Raw genomic sequence first — 9245 nt, 5'->3', positions numbered from 1 at the left:
GCCCAACTTCATCAGGTCAAATGTTTGAATTATGGTGGACACGCCCATATGTACAGATCCTGCTCCCTAATTGGCTGACAGGCTCCAGGTGGGACCTGATTCAGTTTGAAATTCCAAAACACAATAATGATAATTTATATAATTTATATTCTGCTGGAATGTGTTCAGTTTCTTTTTACTGTATTTATTATACCCGTAGAAGCTTTTAATCTCAGTATAAACCAGTCAGCATCAGACATGTTTCTCAGTTGTCAGATTATGAGACTAAAATGATGTAAAATGAATGTATGAATAGATTTAGCAGCATAAAGGTCGACCAGAAGAAGAAAGCAGAATTTATTACTAACAGAACTTTGTAGAAATAACACACAGATCAACAGTGACCAAACCTTTTCTCATCTCATCGTTCTCTCAAGTCTTTCAGGAGAAAAAATATTGTTGTTGAAACAAACACACAACAGAAACTATTTCCATGTTTCCACTTTTTCCTCATTTCCAGTTATTCCTGCTACTATTTACCTGCTATCCTCACTAAACCAACTCCAGCTCAGCTGCTTTGTGGTGCCACCGTGCATCAGAAACGTCTTCTTGGCTTTATTCCAGCCATAGAGGAGCATTATTTTTCTTCTTTTCACACACACATAGAACTTTCTGCTCACTGGTTGATCTTTGGCTGCTCCTGATTGGACGTTACCGTCAATCTAAGCTCTCTGATTGGTGGAAAGTCTGACAGGAAGTGGCTTCATCATCATGTCCAGGTCTAAATAGAGGTCTCTTAGTAACATAGTAGTGATGGGGATATTTTTATGATGAAATGTGATAAATAATGCTGTTATCATGGATCATTGTGGATTTACCAGACAGAGTCTCTGAATAAAACTACAGTTAGTGGCTGGATTGTAAACCTCCTGGACGGGATAGAAATGTGTAGAAAACCTAAAGGGTAACTATCCATCTCAATTTACCCCACAAGGCTGCATACAACCAAACTAGATGAACGTTTAATGTCATCTCTGAGAAATCTGCAGCTTTTTTCTGAATGAAAAAAATGATCCACAGATTTAATCAGTAAACGGTTTCAGGACGTCCAAGTTATCAAACCTGTCAATCATCCAGGTTTTCTGACTGTTCCTGTAAAAGAGGCGGAGCTTGTATTAGATAACCAATCACAGTTGAAGATCTGGAGCCATGTTTCCAACAAACAGAATAATCCTAAATTCATCCGAGGGATTTAAAGATCGTATCCAGATGTTTGGATTAATAAACTGATTGATGACGGTTTCCTGTCTGTTAGCTTACGTCCTGGTCCACGGATGACCACCAGAGAGCTGCTTCACACCATCTCCTGTTCCACAAACTTTAATTACATTCTAAATTATAACATTTACTCTAAAAGCCACAATGGTTTTATTGGTGGAATTTACTTTTGATCATTGAGCTCCAGATCTTTTGGAAAATGGTTTCATAATTCAGGAAATATAAATCCACTCTGTCCAATCAGCTGTCTCCAGCTCCATCTTTTGGTCCAGGTGTGGGCACATCAGATGGTGGTGGACCTGGTGGGTAAACCTGGACGGATCGAAGATGAGATGGACCATCATCAGCTTCGCTCTTACAGAGGCCATTGTGGTCGTATTAACCGTGACATGGAGGACTGCTGATGACTGACCACATCTGGAAACTTTACGTAGATTAAACAACCGATCACTTCATCCTGGATCATTTTTCATCTAAAGATATGGATCGTTTAAATGATCGATCCCTGGTAATTGACAGCTGTCATACGAAAAAACATAGCCAACGGTTGAATTTGAAGTTTAACATCAGGAGATATAGAAAAATGGTAAATCCTCACGTAGACTTGAGTTAAAATGGATTCAGTTCTGTTTATTAATCATCATGATTATTATTCTGATTGTTTCCATAAGTTTATAAAAATGGATGCAGGTTTGGTCTGTAAGATGTCAGGAGTTGTTGCCTAAAATCAGCAGTGAAGTGACGTTTTAGAGGAAAAACAACCAGAACATAAAGTTTTTCAGATGAATGTTTGGAGGATGTTGATCTGATCGATCGATGCCGTTGGTCGTAAATACCACACGACCTCATCGTTCCCTGGACGTCAAAACACCATCAACCTTCTACCAAAATCAATATTTCCAGAATTTTCCCTCCTGTCGGACCCCTGGTAAACACGTGATTGGCCGATGGAAGGCCGTGACCGTTGCCTCATCGGCTGCTCAGAGTTGTTGATGGTTTCATGCAAACAAACGTCAAAGATGCCGCTTGAATGAAGAGGTCTGCCTGACCTCTCTTGACTTTGGTAGACTTTGTCCCTGCAGCTCGTAGTACTCTGGAGCTCTGAGCCAATCAAATCGCAGGAAAACATCAAACACTCCAGCTGTTGTTGAGCTGTCCTGCTGCCATGTTGACAACACGAACCCCAGAATGAACTCGGAGCCACATCCTGACCTGAAACGTTTATATAAATCTTGACGAAGTGATTCCTCCGAGCAGAACCTGGGGAGGAAAACTCCGGGTTCAGGACGGACCACCATCTTCCTGACCAGTCTGTGAAGACAAACACCAGCATGTCAGAGATGATCCAGATGAAGTTTGATAAAAAAAAAAATTCAGCTGTGAAATTCACGTTTAGAATCAGGTTATTAGCTCATCCCGTGGATGTGATCTGTGCTGAACTCACCACGTCACAGCAAAGCCGACTTTCATTGTGCAGTTTGAGCTTTTCTGTTTTCTTTTTTAAAATGTGAAAATGATCCATAAAATAATTAACAGCACATTTATTACAAGTTCTGCACTGACAGAAAATATGAGAGCATCTTAGCTTGAAAAACATTTAACCTCTTAATGACCAGACCTCCCTTGGCGGCGTCCAGCATGAGATGCTACAGTGCACTGCAGAAGATGTCTGCAGACACCAGGAAGCAGCAGTGCCAACATGTAGCTTAGCAACATGATGGAGAGGAACTGTGCTAAAAGACCCTACCGAGCATCGGCATCCAAACCAAACACAGTTCAAACTGAAGCACCTGCCACTCATTGCTCCATTCCTAGATTACTCACTCCCAGATGAACCAGGCTGCTATCCTCTTGTTTCCACTTCAAGTTATGTGGTTTTCTTTTTGGAGGTGATAATATTTCCATTCTCTACTACTCTGCCAAGTGAATTTTTCTAGGTGACACAATACACATATGTTTTTATATGACACTTCTGTAGTAATCACAGGCCTCAGCTTTCTGTATAGACCAAGATTATACATACAGCCCTTGTAGTTGTGGAGATATACAGTACTTCATTTGTTTTGGGTTATTTCAGACCCAGGCTTTTACGGTTTTGACAGGTTATGTTTTAGGGAAAACCCAGAAATGCCCAACTTTAAATCTTGCCCAAAAGATTATTATGAAAATTTCTTAAACAAGTTTGTTTCACACTCAGAGATTTACCTGTACATACACAAATGATATGTCAAAATGGAGGAATTTAAGTTGGCTTCAAATGAACCTTGGTGGGAAAAGAGCTGGGACTTACAGATTTTGCTTCAAGCATCAGAAAGTTTACTTTTACTCCCATTAAGCCCAATTAAACAGAAATTTGGATTCTCAGACGAAAACACAACTCAAGTGTTTAAGCTTGCCACCATTTAAATTCTATTCACATTAGAATAAAAAAGTTACATCCATGCGTTCCTCCAACCCTTCTGCCACTCATGGTTCAAGAATTTAATTTATATGACTTTTAGTCTGCAAACAGCGCTTGGTTGTTGGAGGGGCCCTCACTCGTCTGAACTCTAATGGGCTTGACACACGGGAGGCGATGATTAAATAAAACCTCATAAAACATGACATCTTCAGGGCTTGATTGTCATGATGTGGGAATTTGGGGTCATCTGTTCAATGAATGGCACTGTCAATTAATTAGATGGCTGGTAAGTCAGTCCTGTAAGTGCTTGGATATTCCACATACCGTCCCGTATGTTTTCAGGCTTTCCTCTGGATGAGGAGAACATATGTTGACGAAGCGTAGCTGGGTTCATTTAAATGTGGTGGATTTTGATTCCTCAGAATGAATAAATGAATCTTCTGTTCCTATTTCCTGTGAATGATTGTGTAACATGTAAATGTCCGATCAGAGCTCCAGGTGCTCCTGTCGAACCTGTCTTTAACGTGCCAGGTGCTCAGGTAAAAGGGGCGTGTCCTGATGCTGTGTTCAGTGGTGGATCAGTGAGAGGCTGCTCAGTGTCACGGGCAGTGTGTGGACCGCCGCCTGCAGCTCTTGGTTCGTTGGGTTTTTCTACATATTTATTGATGGTGTCACACTGTGTTTTCTGGTGTGTTTTTATAAAGAAGTCTCTGAAAGCATGCATTGTTCTGGCTGTAAACTGTAACACTGATCAGCCCCAACTGTGAGATCAATAAAAGTTTTGTATGGTGCTTCATAATGTCTGACTCCATTTTATCACAAACTCAGCCTCATTATTTCTCATTTTCTTATTTAACCCTCTATGGTACCATGTTGCCCTCAGGCATCAAACATTTTTGCCCTGTCATAACTCCACAGTGTATCCATTTAAATCATCCAATACTTCAAAAAACAGGGAAAACCATAGGGAACAAATAGCAATGCTGTAATTTCTGACATGACCTACTTGAAGCCACTTTGAAACCCTTTTTGGCATCCTTGTTCTAGGGAGACAGCTTTACGATTGCTGCAAAAAAGACTGTCAAAACGTTATTTCCCGGCCATTTTCCGCTTGGAAAAAAACATCTTAACACTAATAGGTGAGTAAACATTAAGTTTTGATAGTTTCATGCAACTTATTTACTAATTTAATTCTGGAAACTTGTTAAAATGCAGCTGTTGCCCTGAAGCAACAACGTACCATCATGGAATCACTATAGCAGCATTTTGGTAGACTGTGTTTTAGGATATAACATGTTCAAAAGCATCCTATTTCTGATCATTTCATTTTGATCTTTATATTACTTTATGTTATACACTGCTCAAAAAATAAAAGGAATACTTACAACGCAGTGTAACTCTAAGTCAATCACACTGTGAAATCAAACTGTCCACTTAGGAAGAAACACAGATTATATGTTTCACATGCTGTTGTGTAAATGGAAAAGACAACAGGTGGAAATTATAGACAAAGACACCCCCCAAAAAAGGAGTGGTTCTGCAGGTGGTGATCACAGACCACAGAGAAAACACCAAGATTGGCAACTTGGCCACTGGCGCCCTGTGTTCTTCACAGATGAAAGCAGGTTCACACTGAGCACATGTGACACACGTGACAGAGTCTGGAGCCGCCGTGGAGAACGTTCTGCTGCCTGAACATCCTCCAGCATGACCGGTTTGGCAGTGGGTCAGTTATGGTGTGGGGTGGCATTTCTTTGGGGGGCCGCCCAGCCCTCCATGTGCTCGCCAGAGGTAGTCTGACTGCCATTAGGTACCGAGATGAGATCCTCAGACCCCTTGTGAGACCTCATGCTGGTGCGGTTGGTCCTGGGTTCCTCCTAATGCAAGACAACGCTAGACCTCATGTGGCTGGAGTGTGTCAGCAGTTCCTGCAAGACGAAGGCATTGATGCTATGGACTGGCCCGCCCCTTCCCCAAACCTGAATCCAACTGAGCACATCTGGGACATCATGTCTCGCTCCATCCACCAACACCACGCTGCACCACAGACTGTCCAAGAGTTGGCGAATGCTTTAGTCCAGGTCTGGGAGGAGATCCATCAGGAGATCATCCACCACCTCATCAGGAGCATGCCCAGGCGTTGTAGGGAGGTCCTACAGGCACGTGGAGGCCACACACACTACTGAGCCTCATTTTGACTTGTTTTAAGGACATTACATTAAAGCTGGATCAGCCTGTAGTGTGTTTTTCCACTTTAATTTTGAGTGTGACTCCAAATCCAGACCTCCATGGGTTAATAAATTTGATTTCCATTGATAATTTTTGTGTGATTTTGTTTTCGGCACATTCAACTATGTAAAGAACAAAGTGTTTAATAAGAATATTTCATTCATTCAGATCTAGGATGTGTTATTTTAGTGTTTCCTTTATTTTTTTGAGCAGTATATTACATTACTATAAAAGCTTATATTATCTGGAGTGGAAAAGTGCAGTCGGTAGCCTCCCAAAAGCCACAGAAGTGAAGACTCCCATAGAATACTTCAAGGACGATCTACACCAGTTTACTGAAAACAAGGTCAAGCAAATCAATCTATATGCTGTCCAGTGTGATCCACACAAGCCACTGAATGTTATCTGCATGAAATGGAGCAGTTCACTGGCATCTGTTTTTTATGTCTATGGGCTGCCAGGATCCCGGATGTACTGGAATTCATGCACTAGGGTTGACTGTGTGGCCAATGTCATGTCAATGCATCACTGGGAGCAGATAAAAAGTTGCATCCACTTCTGACAATACAGAGCAAATTCCTCTCAGGAAGCCTGGCCATGACCGACTTTACAAGGTGCGTCCCCTCCTATCATCACTTCCTGGAACGCTTCAAAGCCATTCCAACAGACGAGAAGCTGTGTGTGGACAAGCAAATTGTGTCATTTAAAGGGTAAAATAGGCTGAAGCAGTACAAAAAAAACAAACAAAAGAACCACTGGGCTTACAAGATGTATGTCTTGACTGACAGCAGTGGGATTGCGTACAACTTTGAGGCCCACACCGGCTCGATCTCACCAATAAATGGCATGCCAGACATAGAGGCAAGTGTCAACCTTGTTTTGTGACTTGCGAGCATCATCCCAGCCGACCAACAAGCTCCTATTGATAACTGGTTGAACAGTGTGGATCTCCAGACCATTCTTGAGAAGAAGAAAATCTATTGTGTCTGCACTTTACGCCCTAACCGGTTTGCAGGGTGCAGTTTCTCCACAGACTTCGTTTTTTACTTATGCACCATTATGGTACAATGTACAGGCAACAAACCCCCAAAACCTCCATAAATAAAAATAAAATATCTTCACATTATGTTTATTTAATCTATTTTGAGACATGAAAACACTCCAAACATTTTTTTCCCTTACTGGCATCATAATGCGTACCCTAGAGGGTTAAATTGGACCGATCCATGACAAGAAGACAGACCCATGGAGATACTGTTCATGCAAGGTACAGCAGCATCCCCAAGTCTCATATCCTCACATCCATTTAGAACAGTTATGATCTACATCTTATCTTTATAGTTTTTTTTTTTTTTTTAAATATTTAAAAACCCAAATAGAACTAACATTTAGTTCCATGGCTAAAGTCAGTGGGGATAACTAGATATACACACACACGTATGTACTGTATATTTAAATTAAAAGAAAATCTATACATGTATGTATGTATCTATGTATATATATATATATATATATATATATATAAACAAAAAAGGGAAAACTAAAAAATTAAACATCTTAGATCTTGATGAATGAAATATTACAGTTAAAAAGTTAAAAATATTTATTCATTACATAGTGGAATGTGTTGAGGACTAATTAACATCAGAATGATCAATGGGAATCTAAATCATGATCCCATAAAGGGTCTGGATTCAGACTCTAAATAAAACTGGAAAGATCAGATCACAGGCAACAGAGTCTGGAAATCCCTCCTGACAATTCAGAATGAGGTTCAGTAGTGGATGTGGCCTCCACCTGCCTGTATGCACTCCCCACAACATCTGGGCATGCTCCTGATGTGACTTCTTCCCAGATCTGGATCAGGGCATCAGTCAACCCCTGGGCAGTCAGTGGTGGATGGAACGAGACATGATGTCCCAGTGGTGCTAGATTTGATTCAGGTCTGGTGAGCGGGCGAGCCAGTCCATAGCATCGATGCCTTCGTCATGAAGGAACTGCTGACTCACTACAGCCACATGAGGCCGAACACTGTCCTGCATCAAAGGGAACCAGGTCTTACTGCAGCAGCATATGGTCAGACATATCTGAGGATCTCATCCTGGTACCTAATGCAGTCAGGGAACCTCTGGCTAGCACATGGAGGTCTGTGTGCCCCTCCAAGAATCTCCACGGCACCTTCATGCAGACTTTCATGTCTGTCACGTGCGCCATGTGAACCTGCTCTAATCCGTGACGAGCACAGGGAAACAATAGCAATCTGCCAATCCTGGTGATGTCTGGCAAATGCCAGTCAGGCTGCACGGTGTTAAGCTGTGAGCACAGGCCCCTGTACATGTGGGACCCTCAAACCACCATCATGGAGTCTGTTTCTGATAGCGTGAGCAGAAACATGCACATCAGTGGCTGCTGGAGGTAATTTTGTAGGGTTTTGGCACTGCTTCTCTTGCACAAAGGAGCAGATAGGGGTCCTGCTGCTGGGTTGTTGTCTTCTTGCGCCCCCCCCCCCCCCTCCCACATCAACCACTCACACTGAACAATTAACATATATATATATATATATGCTTCCTTCGGGTGCAAACCTCCTATGTCCAAAACTGTAATTTTTCAAGAAATTAATAATAATAATTGAACATAATGTCATCAAACTTGGTATTGTGTTTTACATCACATATCTTTGGTTAAATATTTGTAAAACTACAGACAGACATAAAGGGTGACGAATAGTACCGACTTACGAAAGAAAGAAAAAAACACGAATTTTGGACATAGGCGGGTTTGTGCCCGACAGCAACGTGTACTGAATTTTTCCTGGTGTGTTAACTATATGCTGAATTGTAGAGTACACTCTGCTATACCAATAAATCTGATTGTTTTTGTTTGTTTGTTTGTTTTTTAGAAATAAAAAAAAATAAGATTTACACATTTTTCAGCCTTTTCGTTGGTATAAGATTGGTTCCGATTGCATGTTTCCAGTCGAACACAATAACATGGAGCACGGCGTAGATGTAAACATTCCCCCAATCCCAAACCGAAAACTTGAGCACTCGCCCTGAGCCCCTGATGACTAAATGACATCACCTGCATGAGGAGTCGAGGGTGACAGGCCACAAGGGCTCGAAATGCTTTAAATAGGATTGGGACAGCACTTTGAGACCTGCACTGCAAGGAGAGAGACGCCAAAACGAGAGGATTACAATTCTTTAAAAAAAAAAAAAAATGACAGAAGAGAAGTTGCTGCAGCGACGATTTGTCTGTAAGTATAAAACACTGCAGCCATGATTTATTGTCATGAATGTCTGAAAGAATGTGGCTAATAACAACGTAATATCTCCATCAACAGGGTCTGAAGACCAAA

The sequence above is a fragment of the Melanotaenia boesemani genome, chromosome 23, assembly GCF_017639745.1.
Source record: "Melanotaenia boesemani isolate fMelBoe1 chromosome 23, fMelBoe1.pri, whole genome shotgun sequence".
In the NCBI taxonomy this organism is placed as follows: domain Eukaryota; kingdom Metazoa; phylum Chordata; class Actinopteri; order Atheriniformes; family Melanotaeniidae; genus Melanotaenia; species Melanotaenia boesemani.
This window is presented reverse-complemented; position numbering follows the sequence as displayed.